General features: G+C 34.0%; 1 protein-coding gene across 7 annotated transcripts in view; it reads left to right on the plus strand.

Moving 5' to 3' along the window:
* LOC119634247 overlaps positions 1 to 17,129 on the plus strand; it is a 39,789-nt gene that overhangs the window by 9,081 nt on the left and 13,579 nt on the right. Inside the window, exon 1 of one of the 7 annotated variants that reach the window (XM_038028310.1) lies at positions 11,935 to 12,232. The exons of 5 other annotated variants lie outside the window; for them this stretch is intronic. The gene's annotated coding sequence lies outside the window, so the exon portion shown is untranslated. Of the gene's footprint in view, positions 1 to 11,934; positions 12,233 to 16,336; positions 16,526 to 17,129 lie in introns of those variants that run through there. One more of the 7 variants, XM_038028308.1, reaches the window with a different exon arrangement.

Below are 17,129 nucleotides of genomic sequence, written 5' to 3' on the forward strand. Positions count from 1 at the left end.
AAATACATATGCGAAGACATTCATTCTATGTAAACATTGCTACCGAAAAAGTACTAAGAAAATTATATTCGGTCGTAATCTAAAAATGGAGAAGAACTAAATTTTTATTCTCTGCCGTTGATTTTTTCTATTTTTAGAAGAAAATTCGAACTTTATATGGTGTATGTGTTGTACTTTGTCAGTAACAAGCAAAAAGGCGGAATATGAAAGTGTTCACAGTTTTTGTTATACAGCTGTGTAGGCGTTGTAGGCGTGTTCTTTGAAACGTTTTGGTCGTTTTCAAGTCCGTTTGCAAGTTTGTAAGCGATATCTTCGTTGCAAACGTTTTGATAAAATGAATATGCCGCCATTCTTGTATGATGAATGTTAAAGTTTTTCCCAGTACACCAGGGCTTGAGACTGCACTTTGTACAATCTCTTTAGATTGTCCATACCTACTAACAGATGATCCCAAAAACTCACCATTTGTGCAAACTTTCCAAGACTCATGTAACTATATCCGACTGTCAGATATTTTTGCACTCTGTAACCATTGAAGGTCGATCGGAATGCTTTATTGAATGTTTTGAACTGTTGACATAGAAGAACGTTCGCAAGTTCTTCTGCTAAGTAAAACACCAGAGCAGGCAAATTTAACAGACTACTTAAAAGATTTACTCACTGCACTAGCAGCTGCGAGTATTACATTCTGTATTGTTCCATTAGCTTAGAGGACATTTTCAACTTGGAGCGTGCTTGTGAGTATGCATGCGCCAAATTTGGAATTTCAAGAGGAAACTTTAAGATACGAGAAACAGACACTTTGTTGAAGCCGGCTTAGAATCTGATTTTGAGTAATCTACAATAATATCATCTAGTAATAGTCGTTATACCTTATGCCACTTGTGGTGCAAGGCTATGGGAAGTTTGTGTGGATGTATGCAAAACCCCGTAGGACTTGGGATAGACGCACCTGCAACAATATCGATCTGCCCGTCTGTCCATTTTGCTGCTCAACCTAAAGAGAAATTTTCGTAAAATTTGGCACACTGACATGGGTCCAAGAGCAAACGCTATTAAATCGGACTACATAATGCCATATTTTAAATAGTTATTATACGGATGACTGTATGATATTTAATGGCGAAACGTACTATAGAGCTTTTATAATTTCAATATACACATTTCGAGTGCTTTATTAAAAAAAAATACCACTCATCAGCAATACAATTTTTACTCTTTTCGTATAGTTCACAGATTGAACTCTTCAATCTTTCAGAAGAAGGCGTTGAGAAGGTCATTTTTCAACTTTTCTTAAATTTCCTTTTACCCACAAAAAGCATCATCGCTCGTGTCGAGCTCTGTTCAGGAGGAATGGAAACTATCGGGACCTTTTACAAATCGCTCGTTCTTTAGTCGTTCGTTTTCGTTGTTGTTGGACGTGAAGAAAGAAGCCTTTTTTGGTGTGAAGACTTTCATTACCATTTCTTTTCTAAGCCAAACAAAAGGCAAAAGTTCTTTCAGAATTTCGTTACTTACGGGTATACATTGACACAATTTAAAAAATTCTTTATTTGGTGGGGATGCATGCCAGTACAACCAAAGTGACCATATTCACTTGCCTATATTGGACGTCCCAGAAGATATAAAACGTTCATGAGGTCAAGGCTTATAAATACATACAAATGTATATCATATGTTAAAAGGAATCTCATTATCTACAGAGAGATCAGACAGTGTCAATGGTATTCTTCAAGTCATACCTATGGAACTGAAATATTGTTGTTGGGAGCGCGAAAAAGAATGCGATGCTATCAGAAGTGACTTTCGTTGGGTTGAAACATACATACGAATATGCGTGTAAATATGGCTTGCGAACTTATTGTATTAAAATCCCATTAGCAACAATTCACTAATGCAGATAAGATAAAGTGGTATATCTGCAAACGTATTCAATGTATTTACAAGGCTGTTTTTTTTTATTATTGCTTACATGTACAACATTCTAATGCAACACCAATGCTTATTCGTTTCATCTATCCGCTGGGATTACAATCGATTTGCCTAATGTTTGTAAGGCATTGATAAAATAAATGTTGGCGAGCGCGTAGAGTATTTCGTAAGTGATTTGCAGAATCGATTTCGTTTCCTCTGATTGCCTTTGCGATTACCCCGAATCCCGTTTAACAACTTTGTTTGTTTTTAATTAGGAATTTTTCTATCTCGCTTTGATTGAGTTCATAGCCGAGTATGGGAGCCCTGACCCAATTACGAAAAAAGACAAAACAATATTTCTCTTTTACTAACAGCACGAAATTTGATTGTGTCATCGAGAATCAATTAAATCCGACAAAGCTACTGCTTTCAATTTTTTGGGGTTTTTCAATATTTTTACAAAGTGCAAGTGAGCTAATCCGCATTTTGGAGATTGTATAAAATTATGATTTCAATGATTATGATTAATAATTAGCGAAATTGTGCGTCTTTTTGAAGGTTCTTTACTTCCATTTAAACTAAATTTCAAGTTTTACGACTTTATTGTTTCATTATCAGCAAGAGCAATAAATAAATATTATTCACTTTTCTTAATAATATTAAAATTGTTTACTGCTATAAACACAACGACTTCATGCATAGCGCCATTGTATTATCTTTTAAATTTTATACCTTTGAAAAAAATTCAAAATATTTTTATAAGCCATTAAAGAAAACAAGTCTAAACATTGTAGCCGGACAAGGCCGACAACTAAATATTCTACATCACGTTGCCACGGGAAACTCTGCATTTATTTTGGCGATAAAATGCGAAAAATTGTATATTGATTTCTTGTGAAACTATATTTTTCAAGGGGATGACGGTAGCAAAACGTTGACTAATGTGACCCAAACTTAGCAAAGTTAATTTGCTTGTCAAAGACCTTATTACCCTTTTGTTGATGAGAACCATCATATGGGGTGAGATACATAAAACAGACCGGCCTAGTCCAAATTCAGTGCAATTTTTATGTCAACTTACTTTACTTTTCGTAGGAATGGTTGGTTGCATGGCCGGGGGTTCAAGAAATTGTTTCATTCGATCCGAATTTTTCGCCTCAATCGTGTCGTGTCGAAAGTATTTCATAAAAGGAAATTGTGTGAGAAATGATCGAAAAAATGTTCCAATGCAATCTACGTCCATAAGACAAAACTCGTCAGTCTAACAAAATGCCATCAAAAAATTTCAAAATTTCAAGTCTGTAGATTAACTAGACTATAGTCGCAAATCAGACAAGCATACATATGAAAAGACAGCCTAACGGGTAGACATGTCGTGTTTCAATCGAGCTGAAAGAATCTGAGTTCTAAGCAAATCGTACGTACATAGCAGAAACTTAATATACCTTGTATGTTCTACGGCGTACAAAAGCAGTTCACAATTAAACAGCAAGTATTTTTTGAACCCTGCCAGAGTATACGCACCGAGACTTATGTACCTGTCTCTACTTATCTCACGATTATTAGTAAATTTTATGCTGAATTTGAAGAACTATTAACTGCGTGACAAGCCTAATATACTTTCCTTTCTGGAACAATGTTCAAAAAATAACTTGTTTAGGCAGAACTTTTTTTTTTACTTATTAATAAATTTGTCACTGACAAAAATGTTTACAAATGCCTTAATGTAGGTGTTTTCCACTGTACTATCTAAGATATACGTTAATTTTGTGTGGGTAAAAAAATTACGAAAAAATTAAAAGCTGAAAATTTGTTGTTGTTGTGGAAGCGTTGGAAACATTATAATCAAATTTTAACATTGTGATTGTAAATTCTATCAAAAAAGTATCAGGAATTTTTATACAAAAATTTTCATTAATCGTCGAAACTGAAAACATTTTAGTTGGGAGAATTGTCAATATGTCAATGTAACGCTAGTAATCTTGCAGATTAATTTGTTTTTGCATAGCTGCATACGTAAGCCTTGGTGGGATTTGTCCTTGTTGTTGCTTATCGGCTAAGAGTCGCTGATTGAGATTCACCAACCAACTTAACCTATTTCGTCATAAAATATTAAAAATGTTTGTCGCCTTGTAAAGGTTTACTTTCGATGAGAACTTCTGCATTGAAGAAGGCTGGAAAAATAGTCAAATATGGTCGGAGCTTGCGGCAATTAATTTATAAAAGACCGAAAATTGAACTTTGCTGTCGTAGAGAATATTATTTTTTGCAAGAAAGCCTGTGTGGAAGTAGACTCAAAAAATGTATCTATCAGTTTCGATTTATCCATATGCATATAATATGTCAGATGCTATTTCTAAACGCTTTTCGTCGAGGAATATCGAAACTGGTAAATCTTTTTCGTCAAACCATTCCACCGAAATAGGATCTTATATGGGCAAAAATGGCTCGATTTTAGACAGTTTTCATACAGCTTCGTTATTGGGCATGTGGAATTGTCAGTGTGCCAAATCTCAGAAAAATATATGGAAAATTGCGACCTACAAGTTGAACATGTAAGCACAAGCAGGCTTAAATAAATTTGGAAATATTTCTCAAGTTATTGCGTATATCGGATAAGGTTATAAAAGTTTCGAGCTAATATTTTGGTGCATATTCCTTTCAAATTCATTTTTTCCGATATCCCTGAAAATGGTGGAAAAACTCTTCGTTAAAGATATTCTATCAAAGATAACTGGGCTAACAACAACTTACTTCGGTCCAATGCTGAAAATATCTAGAAAAGTAAATGAGCAAAAATAGCAAGAAAGCAAAGTTTCGCAAGATCGTCACCTAAACTCAAGCGCAGTAGCCTAACATTAATAGCGCGTTAGATTTGAACAATTCTCATGTAGTGGATGGGGCTCTTCCATTCGACGTAGAAGTAGTTCTTGAAAAGCCATTCGAAGCTATAAAGAAAATTTCACCTTTTGTAAACTGTGTACGAGATGCGGTTCGTAGTCTACGTGCCGGATCATAATTCAATCCAAATTTCTCATCAAATTTCTTTTTTTTATAAAAATTGTTTTCTATAAGAGTTTTCAAGGGAGGATTCAAAGTTGCTGCTATGCGCAAGTTTTTTGTAAGTAACAACTATTTCGACCGGTGGCGCTACTGAAAAAGTTTATCTTATTTTTTATTCTTAACATTCAGACAACATTTCTTTTTTGTATAGTATTGGCCAGGTTGGGACTCTTTTCTTTGCTTGTCTCAAAGCTCGATGAATTGAAACGAAAAACTAAATTTTGCCTTCGTGCCAAGAGTAAGCATGGAAAGCCGAAGCTTAGTATGCCTATTTCGTTAGTTTAAATCAATCGATCAAGTGTAAGAATGGATCCACGACAAAAACGATTATAATTTTAAAACTGGAAAGTAAACCTATAAATCCCGAAATATTCTTGATCACCACTTATGCTATACTTAGGTCCATATAGTAACCATAGAGATCATATATTCCTACAATAGCGATTTAGCGATTTAAATCGGCGGCATATATGTAAAGCAGATAATTAGATGACTAGGTTTAAATGACTACAGCATTTGCAGTTCTGCGGATTCTTTCAGCATTTGTATGCATAAAAATGAATCATCAAATTATGCTTCGTAAGCGAATTATTTGACTTATGGGTTAGGTAATGTGTTAAAATCTTAGAGTTATTACTTATATTAAATAACTTTGATGAAAATTCATTTTTGACAACATTTCTTCGAAAACGCTTACTACACACTCTCGATGACATCAGAGAATAAAGATTAACAGACAATGAATTAAAAATAAAAGCCTACGTATATGACACAACATCACCAGCCAATGACTTTATGCATTATAAAATATGTATACATGTAATACCAAAATCACGAAGTTTAAACATAGTTATTGTAAAGAAGAAACGCACAGAGTAATAAGAATCTGATTAACACCTGCTGCAGACATTTTCACAAATGCACCTATGGGTTAATCATTAAAGAGAGTAATAAATGCACGTTTGTTAGTCTATAGATAGTCTACAGTTAGTAGTAGTAGTAGTAGTAGTAGTAGTAGTAGTAGTAGTAGTAGTAGTAGTTAGTGTAATCAGTAACTGAGCATAGCAGACATTAGGCTAAAGGCCCTATTTTTAGATTGAATGGATCTATTAGTTCATGGATTATTTGAGTGCGTCTCTCTCTGCCTCTTTCTCCAAGCATTTGTGCGAAATAAAATACGCTTCTGGCGGCGTAGGTTATACAAAGAAGACACAATTCATCTTAATTGAAATTAATAGAGGAACTGAAAGTTTTATTATATTTTTGTTCCACTCTATTCAAACGATCAACAATTGATTTTAAACCTCACTAATTGTTTTATATTGGGAGCGTTATAAATAATTTGTAGAGCAAGCATATTACCCTTAACTGTCTGCCCTACTTTCAACAAAGCGGTATAATTATTTACTTTTCGATTAGTTAACCCGGAATATTGCTTATGCTACAGAGGAGCGAAGAATACTGAAATTTTTCTAACTCTTCGATTTTAGGTTTCGGGATAACATTCTTATTTTTATATTTGTTTTGGCATCTTGTAAGGCCGGCTTAACGTCCCATACATTATATCTGTTTGTGACAGCAGAATCTAGTTCGAAAACGCATTAGCTAAAACTATGCTTGTTGACATACAATTTTAATTTTAATTATTAATCAAAAGCCCGCTAAGAATGCATTTCAAAATTCTCCTTTTTCTTTTATTTTTCTATCCGCTTACAATTCCTTTAACTTTCAAATTATTGCTGGTAAAGCCAGATACTAAATAATATTCATGTGAGCTTGAATCACTGACAATGAAAAAAGATAACGGATTGATGGATAGAATAGAAGACAACTGCTTATAGATCTCTCTATTCTTGAAATAAAAACCAAATAAAAACGCTATAATGGGTCATGTCCCACCATTAAATACCCCAGATCACTCTACGGACTTTTCACAGTAACGCGTTACATGAGATGTAGTCCATTCCAAAATCGTTTTCAATAACGCTCCTTGTTGGACCACAACACGTCAGTGCACCAAATTTCATCTAAATATGTCAAAAACTGCGACATGGAGGTTGAACAAAAGCATCTAAGACGGACAGACGGACAGACATGTTTAAATTGATTCTGATTTAAAGAAGGTGTGACTATCTCACGTCCTTGTGGATATTGCATACAGCTGCACAAACCGAATCTACTCTTGTGCCACAAGTGGCGTGGGGTATAAAACGTCGTTGGACTAGAAAGGTGCTCTATGTCGCAGAGCAAACACTTTCAGTCTTTCGTAAAATGATTCTTTCTAAATAGTCAAGTGCAAATTGCAAATCCCAAGTTTAGTCTGCCGGCTGAATTCATTGTAATGAGAAAGCATTTGTAAATTGATACTTGATTGTAATGAAAAAGAAAAAAGTGTAAGGCATGAGAGTTAATAACTTACAATTGTTTATGGGGATTGATCGGTATGGGGATTACTTGTGAGTATTGCTCCGAATTTTGTTTTTGGTAACAAGGTCTGAGAGTCCACAGAGAAAAACCTACTTCGCTAGTAAAGCACGATTAAAACTGTTTGTTATCATTATTATTGTTATTGTTATTATTATTGTTATTAGACATCAGTGCAGATCAATGAAAATTAAATGAAATAGCAAAGCATTTTTGATAGCATTAGAAGATTAATAAAATTCTTAATTACTTGATTTGCGCGGATTTGCACTGATTTGCATTGCATTTAAGAACATTTGATATGATTGCACTTGAAATAATTAAATCAAGCAAAGCAAATATTTCAAAACAATTGTTTTTATGATTGTCATCATCATCATCATCATCACCGTCATCATCACCAGTCCAATTTGCATATCAATTGAATTAAAGCAAATTTATCCCATTCTTAAATTACTTTTTAAATGTGTAGAATAATTGAAATTATTTTGATGTGGTAAATAAGCATGAAGATAGGAAAGACTATTCAAACTGTTTGGCATATTACTATTAGGTCTACAAATAAATTCTCGACCTTTTTTGATAAAGTTGGAATTTATTGAAAAAACGCTTGTTAGATAGCTTAACAATCGCAGTATTTACCATCAATATCTACCGTCTATTGCCATTTATCGAGGATCATTATGAATGCCCTCAGTGTAGAAACGTTGTGGTTCCGGTGTGACGTAGTCATGGATTTATTAAACGTGACTGCATTAATCTGAACCTGTACTAATCAAAAAGAGAGGGATCTAAAGAATAATTCAGGCGCTGAAGAAGTCCCTAGCCCAAGATACAGGTCACCTCCAAAGGTTGCGTGTGTTGAAAGCGGACCGACATAAGCGAAGTTCATCGCTTTGAAGATAACAACTTTATGCTCGAAATCTTGTAAACCGCTTTCCAAACGTTTCGTATCTTACCGCACTTTCAGTCCAGTCTAAAATAATTATTTCCGTATCTAGAGCTGCATATATATTCCATCGTAGTCCAGTTAAAAACACAGAAAAAGGTAGTACCTTCAGTGATTTTAGTTGTGATCGACCTGTTTACACCTTCGTATGCAGCTTGACTTGCAAGCAACTGCAACATCTGCCGTACAAGTCCATAAATTTTCTTATAAACAAAGTATTTAATACAACGAGAATGTTTACAATTTCAAGCTAACCACCATAGGTAAGAGTGAATCGCTTTTTATCTTGACAAGAAAGCTCAAAAGAGGATTTTAATTATAACTTGCAGCTAAAGTAAATAAAAATCAAATCAACGTCAATTAACGCAACTTCCGCTTACACGGTAGAAATTAGAAAATATATTACAATATATTAGGTTGTCGTAAAAGTAATGGACGATATTAACTAGAAGCATTTTAAGCCAGTTTGGATTCCTTGGAAATACTTACTCCCAAGCTAACCTAAGCATCGCTTTTCTAGATTGGATTTTGCCCCATAAACGTAAAACGAAGATGCCAACTAAGAAACATTTTCACATTACTTGCATAAGAAGTGAAAGAAAATTTCTTCAAAAAATTGAAGGCTTTCCTTTTACATCTGCCTGCGAGTAACTTGAGTTGAGATTAATATGTGCAAAGTCTTGGATAAACCCTACAGTGAAGTAATTGAAAGAACTTTTGTCAATACGAGCTATGGAATTTGATGTTTGATCACACGGCTCATAGATATTCGCAAATATTATGTATTCTTATATAAATGCAACTGTTCGCGGCCCTACTGACATTCTCCTTAGCATTATGGCAGCTGTAAATCAATTCCCTTTTATTAGTCTTTTTAAGTCATCTGTCGTTAACCCTTTCCCCCTTCAAAAGGCTATTGGTATATGTTATAGAGTAGGAAACTGCGGTGAAAAAACTAAACAAGCTAATAACAGCCAGCGATGGCAGGAACACGCAACTTCTGTAAAATCCTCTCGGTTTACAATTCACGTTAAGTGTACAAAGAAGCTTGTGGGCTTCTCGAAACAACAGCAGTAAGAGATGCACTCATTTCCGTGTCCATTAAAAAAAATAAACAACAACAAAGACTAAGCAACACTAAGAGTTTATTGCGACATTACTCTTCCGTCAATATACTATGCATTCATTTCCATATCCACTAGAAAAGAAAATTACATCCTTCTTGAAAGAAAATCAAACTAACTTAGCAATTACGTTCCTCAGGCAATTCACAGTTTGAAAAGGCGTTAAATGTGGCCAAGGCGATTTCCTGTCACGTTCGCTATTTTCGGGCGAAGAGTTTGGCAGCTGCTGTTGATTGCCTACAATAACGAAAAGGAAAAGAAAAAGAAAAACACACGCAAATGCTGTATGTAAATATTGGTCAGAAAGCAATTTACACTAAACTCTTGCAAATAATCGGTGGGAAAATTGTATAAATTATATCGAAAAAAAAAAAAAAAAAAAAAATTAGATAAATATTTTTTGTTAAATAAATCTCATAGCTCCTAAGGATATGATTTGAAGTGAATTAAGCTCAAGTGAAAGCATAACGAGCAAAACGAGCTAAAATATGCCTGTAAATTTTATTGTTTTTTTTCTTCTTCTTGTACAGTAAGTAATCTTATATCATATGACCGACATTGTTTTGGTTTGCGTGTCTATTTTCTTCTTCATTTCATAGAACAAATTTATGCTTATTTTTATATAAATGTTCGAGAAAACAGTGATACAATAGTACTTGCAATAAGTTGGAGTCGCCCGAAAAGTCAATTCACACGTCCCCACGAAACATTCCAAATATATATTAAATATCATATTAAATTTACAGTTGGCATAGGACTTTCTTTCTTGAAAAAATGGTTAATAAGTATCATTATCCACCAGCGGGCACGCTTAAAACAGGTGAAAAGTGAAAACAGATTCGTATTGACGCCAAGCTCATCTCTTTCCTTCCGTGAGGGAAATTTAAAGATATGCAACACTGCTAGCTGGTTAATATAGACGCATCCCGCGACATGGCACCCGGAAGGAAGTGATTCCAAGTTTATCTTTCCGTCCGTCTGTTCGTCTCGTTTTTTGCCTCCAACATGCATGTCGCAATTTTTGAGATAGTTTGATGAAATTCGGTACACCGACGTGTTTTGGTCCAAGCAACAACACTATTACAAATCGTTCAGATCGAAGTACTTTTCCGACCACGTCACTTATATCCTTTTTTTTGAAAAGTGTTTGTGAATAATTCTATTAAATGTAGTTTGCAGTGGGATCTTTAATGGTGCGCTGTGGCCCACTGTAGTGTTTTTACTTGTTTTCCGGAGTTTACAGTAGTGTAGCTTCTTTAATAACAGCTGTCACTTTTGATAGAAAAGTATGTTCGTTTCTCAAACTTAGGTAAGCGCTAAACGAAAAAATTTTGCAATCGTTTTATAACTAAAAGATTCCTGGCGAGCCTTGTTATGAATAAGCTTCAAGTATATAGGGTGACAGTGTTATGTACATGGTATGTTGATTACATCTATTCAGAATTACATGTTTATTATAGATCATGTTCGGGAACATGCAGTCCATGACGTCCTTAGCCCCTTATGAACATATCGATCTGCCTTGAATGCGCCTGCGCATGGGAGGTCTTGATCAGCTATAGAACTTTCTAAAGTTTGAGAATGGTAAGGAATGAGGCCCACAGCTAAATCTTTAAGGGAAAGCTATGATTATTGGAAACTAATTTAAAAGCTTGGCCTCCAGTTTACATGATCCTCTTTAGAATCTCATTACATTTCAAATAATTGAATTTATTTTATGGGTAATTAAATAAATTTATCTCTACGGTGTAATAAGTTGTTTTCCTCTCAATAAACTTCCTATTGGATTATTTGTACGTTGAATATTGAAAGCCTCAATCATCTTTAATTTCTTTGGTCGAATTAAAAGCCAAGTTAAACCGCATCATTAGTTGTGGTCTATTTAATTTAATTTATTTCTAAACTGATTTCATAAACACCGCAAATGTTTTACTTGACTGAAATTCAAGTAGAAATGTTCAGAGTCACTTTACATTCGTATCAATGCTTCTAAAATAAGTGATTTTTTTTTTTTTTTTTTTGTTGTCGATAAAGTGATGAAATGACAGGCTATTCTCTACGCTGATCAATTTTGCCGAATATTTCACGCGTACTCTTATTACATCATCAATGTCGCCATATTAAAAAGTATCATTAGCAGCGTCAATAATAAAAAAAAAAAAATTAAAAAAGTTTTTATTGAAAAGCATTTTGTTTATGTATTTCAAAATGCCATATATTCACCTCGCTATACTAAGTATGCAGTTTTATCTACGAAATTAATCGCAACTGTAACGGAGAAAAAAAAAAAAATAAATAAAAACAAATTACACCCACTCGCTAAGATCACAATGACTTGTATTGTTGTTATTACCAAATTTGGTTAATTCAAATGATTCAGTCCGTCATGTTGATCAAATGCTTATAATTAATCTACTCATGCACTTTTTTTGCTTTTGTTTGCATTTGTATGTGTAATACATGGTTTTCTTTTGTGCATAAGTACATATACAAGTAATTATTTATAAGAGTATATATATGTGTGCATGTGTATGTGTACTAATTGATAATATATAGTAACAATTATGTAGACACTGGTGAGACATTTCTGTTTAACGTTACGTCAAATTAATTATTACTCTTTAATGTCTGGCTAATGTTTGCATCTTCGAGCTGCGTTCGATTTTACCAAATACGGTTGTTGTACGTTGCCGTTGCTGTCTCTTACGAACATCTGTTTAAATATAAACATCTTGACGAGTGAAATAAGTCAAAAGTGGTGGGTGTTATATATATTTGTATAATTTTTTTTTTGGATTATTTTAAAAACTCAGGTACAGTAACTATTTATGTACACAAATATTCTCTACTGACACATATTCTTATTTAAGGCAGAGCGAGAGATAGCTTGGACTTTTATAGGGAGTGCAGAATGCTAGTTAATCAATCAGCTTTCAACAAATTTACTTCTCTCCTAGGTTTTTTTTAAATAAATTTCTTTCATCTCTTCATTGCAGAATGTGGGTTTCCTTCACCAACCATTACGTTTATTTAACGTTACCAAGTTACGTTATTTTTTGATTAGACAGTCCTTATGTATAACATAGCAATGCGATTTTTATACCCTTCACCACTTGTGGTACTCGTGCATACTTGTGTATGCAACACCTAAAAGAGTTTGCGGCAGCCTGATAGATTCACAATCACTTTTCGAATCTGTCCCATTTTAAGGTCAGTGGATTGCATCACGGCACGTATGGATGTATCTTGTTAACATAGCACTTCGTTTGAAGAAAAATCGTCTAGTGAATGCCAGAAAAAAATCATTAATCATGTTTTGGCGGCTTTATCCATTAATGTTAACTGAATATTACTCTTTCGGAGCAATCTTTTTAGAATTTTTGTCGCTATAGATGTACTGTTGCGTATAGTGCGTGTTCCTGTTTTTTTCACTTATCATAGAATAATTTTCCTCATTTTCGATGCCTGTTAGCTCAAGATAACTTTCATCCCGGACGTGCGAGATGTTGTCTGAAAATGCATCTTTTTTCCAAATAATTTTCACCAAATTTTGTGGCCTATATGATGATGCAATTCTTCATGACAATTTGTCAAACTAGGCTGAATTTTAAAGTTTTGGATGGAAGTTAAAAATTGAAAAAATACGATCGTTATAAAAATGAACTTAATTTTCTTATACATGTGCAATTTTCACGAAATGATTTTTATCCAATTGATATAATAAAAGTTGGGTCCATCTTAAGTTAATCGGAACGTTGTACTTACTACTTCTAAAAATTTTTGGATTTATGCTACTTATGTAAAAAATTGAATAGTTTATATGACTCCTTTCACGAGGCCCGAATTCATGTGAAACCTTAACTTGTCACGGACTTGCTTCAGTAGAAGTTTATCTACGGCTATAAGTTTGCTTTCAATGATTGATTTCAATAAAGAGATTTTACTCTATCCATCCTATAACTTACCTTTATCCATGTGAGGCGTCATTCGAGTTTTCGTAGACTTGCAAAAGTGAGTCCTTCAGTTTTCACTATATTTGCGAAACAACGAGCGCGCCATGAAACACATCTTTATGGGAGATGAGACTTCGGTCAGTGCATACGAAATAAGGGACGCGTGCAGCGAATCGAATATCGAGGAAAGAATAACCGAAAATCGGCAAAACCAACGCCAAATACTCTCAAAAATCAAGGTCACGTTGATAATTTTCCTTCAATTACGTTTTTATTTAGCCAGGGCAAAATATGTAATAACCGATATAACTGAATGTTATTAAGACAATGAAAACGTTGAAACTACTTTGTAAGAATAGATAAAAAGTTTTATATTTTATAAACAAATTCGCCGCAACTTTTATCCAAAGTAGTGTAGAAAGAGAATGAATTAACGGCCCGCTCTAATCGCAATTTGTTTGGTTTGGCAGCACTTTGGGTTGCTTGTTCATCTACATCAAGCAGTGCTAGCAATCTTAAATTAACTGTAATAGTCCTTGAAAATCTTATCTTTGCTAATGAATTATGAGCATTCATAATTCCGCCTCCCTCATAACAAGTCATGCGACTCCAAGTAATAGATAATAATTACCTTTCATGGAATTGAAATTTCTCCATTAATATAATAAATTCAATAGAACAAAATGTTTTTAAAAATTATTTCAACGCGATCAAACTGTCATAGGTATGTAAACGTGTAATTAACATCAGAAATTTGCACAAGCAAAAAAATCAAATGATTTAGTAAATATATATCATACCTGTGTCATAAGTAATTTACATATTACAGTAGCAGTAACCGTAACAAAAATGAGCAGAAAAAGTGAAAAAAATAAAAAAATCCAGTGAATGCAAATTGGACTATAATTGAAAGAATATGCTATTGAAACGAGTTTTAATTTTTTTTTCCCCTGCATAAAAGAAACATTCATTTTACATTATTTTAAAAGAGTAGAGTTATCGCATGAAGTTGAACGAAAATGAAAGTAAGACGAAAAATGAAAAAAAAATTTGGTGCTATAAGGACTTGCGTTCTAGAGAGCAATTGTGATAATCATCATTTAAATTCGAAATTATTGTCGTCTAAACTCTGCTTTTTTAGCACACGGAAGAGCGTGATAAATCGAAGGAATACACTTTTCAGGTTTGGCTTATACATATATGTGTACGTAAATATATCGTATCGTATCTACATAGCACGTAATGTAAACCGCATGAATAACGGGTAAGACTTTCTGCCTACTCCACTCTTATACTCTGCGAAAGTGTTTGCTTCAAACAGTGCACTAATAGGAGTAAACGTTCGCTGCAGGCATGAAGCAGTAGCTTATATTATCAAATTGAATATTGAATTGGATTGAGTTTACAATTATGTGAGTGAGTTTTTGCGGGCACAGTACACATACATCCCGATGTTGGTTTATTACCCTTTAACAATAATCGCTTGCTGTTATTGCGAGTCGACAAAGTCACAAAATATATATTTAGAAAATGCAAAAGCGGCTCTTTTCGATAACGCCGAACGTAGCGTATCTTTGTATTAAATCTACTGCTATTATTCGGCTCTTCCCGCAGTAAAAACTTCTGTATAACTCCGCTCGGCAGTATCTCCGCCTTACCGGCATGAGAAACTGTTCAAGGAGAAACCGTCAACAATATAGGAAGCTTCTGCTTCTTTACTGAGTAAGCAGCTACTACGGAAGTGTAAGATTTATCATAAATCTGGTTGCTGTTGAGGAGAGCATAGAATTAGTAGTGTGATTGGGTATATTTCTCTTTGGATACTGAAAATTCATGAAGAAAAAGTAGGCAGTAGCAGTTCATGGTGAGTGGATAATCCAAATGTACAAGTGGTTAAATGCTGGTTAATGCCGAACACCCGAAAACATTCTAGTACTCACTGCCGGGACGACTGTTGCTTAAGTGCTCACTGCGTATGTCACTTGCACACAGAATAGCCATATGGATTTTTCAATGTGTACGAAATAACGGCGTGAGAGCAACGGAGAACTGAGTGCTGGTTATGGCCTTGCGAGGAGTATTGTGATGGTCGCTAAACAATTAGAAGAGTTAGGTTGACTGCGGCGTGGAGAGTTTCGTCCGCACGCAATATCCTATATCTAAGACCCAAGCTTAGGTGTAGACCCTTTAAGTGATTTGAGATTACCTTACATTCTGAAGGGCGTAACTCTGTAAATCTAATGGCATAGTCTAGTTAAGCTGCGTTGACAGATGTAGACTTAAAGTAGTAAAGGTATTCAACTTCTGTGTGTCTCTATCATGTGAAGTGGGTTGATAAATTTCATTATAGGCTCAAAATTTACAATTAATGGTAGTAGTCAATGTCAAAACGTTCGCATCTTGGGAATTTTATTGCCTCCATTCCTTATATGGTCTTGGCAAAAGAGATAGATTGTTAGCAAATGCAGTAAAACTATTTGTTTGCGTTTGAACATTGCTATCCATGATGACTTTATCCGAGGAGGAAAAGATATTTATATTGTATATTACGACGGTTGAATGTGTGGTTATTGTAAAGAAAAAGTCTACATATATTATGTTTAAGCAAAACTATACTAAAATAGATTGTGCAGCATTTGAAAAAGAATACCTACTACTAATCCACGTTATAAGTAAAAATAATTAAAGTACTTAACAATTAAGTGTTGAAAATTTAAAAAAATATACTGTGTGTACCAAGTTACCAACTGTTACCGTTTTTTAATGTAAAAATAGACCGTGATTTCAACTTTGGACACCTAAAAGTATGCTATTATAATCTAAGACTTTTCGTTACGTTCATAACTTCTTTTCTGACTGTTGAGCTGTTGTACTGTTGTGCTCTTTATAGGAAAACACGGCTAAAGTACAATAAAACTTTGCTAATACACGTACACCTCCCTCTTTATACCTAATGTGTACATGAGGCGTGTAGCCAAGTAAACAAACGAAATAAAACTTAAGAGAAATAGGTAAATAAAGAAGGTCAACTGACAAAATCGCTATACACGAAAGTTAAGACGCTAACAATGTCTAGCAAACATTGATTTCTTGTCAAGGTGGGTTTGATTCTCAAATACTTTTTCCCTTATCGTTATTGTTGTGCTTACATATATATATATATATATATATTATTATTTTTTCTTTTTTTTTTTTCTTTTGAAACATGCTTGCGGCCAAACACCATGTCCTGGCATTTCAATAATTTCTAAAAATTGGCCAAACATGTTGCTTAACAACCGGTACAAATAAAAGAAATTAATAGGCGCGCATACATGTGAACAGATATGTAAACGTTGATAGATAGATGTCTAACATAAAAGAACGTTGCACTGTACTTTATTTAAAATTTTTTCCTAGTCTCCAATATTGAAGAGGAATTGATTTTATTCTAGCTTTACATAAGCAAAGGAGTTTCAGGGAAAACTTAACAAAATGCCTGAGAAAATTTTACTTAAATTGGTGTATAACGTGAATTTCGCTCACATACTTGTAAACTGACACGTGTATGCGTATGTATATAAATTCTAGAAATTGATGTAATGGGCTTGTACGTCTTGACAACATTGACAAGATTTTTTTATGTTCATTCTTATATGAACTATAAAAACACTTTGACTTCATAAGTGGATTTGTAGGTTAATAGGTAGTTATGTGAAATAT

The sequence above is a fragment of the Glossina fuscipes genome, unplaced genomic scaffold, assembly GCF_014805625.2.
Source record: "Glossina fuscipes isolate IAEA_lab_2018 unplaced genomic scaffold, Yale_Gfus_2 2, whole genome shotgun sequence".
Classification (NCBI taxonomy): Eukaryota; Metazoa; Arthropoda; class Insecta; order Diptera; family Glossinidae; genus Glossina; species Glossina fuscipes.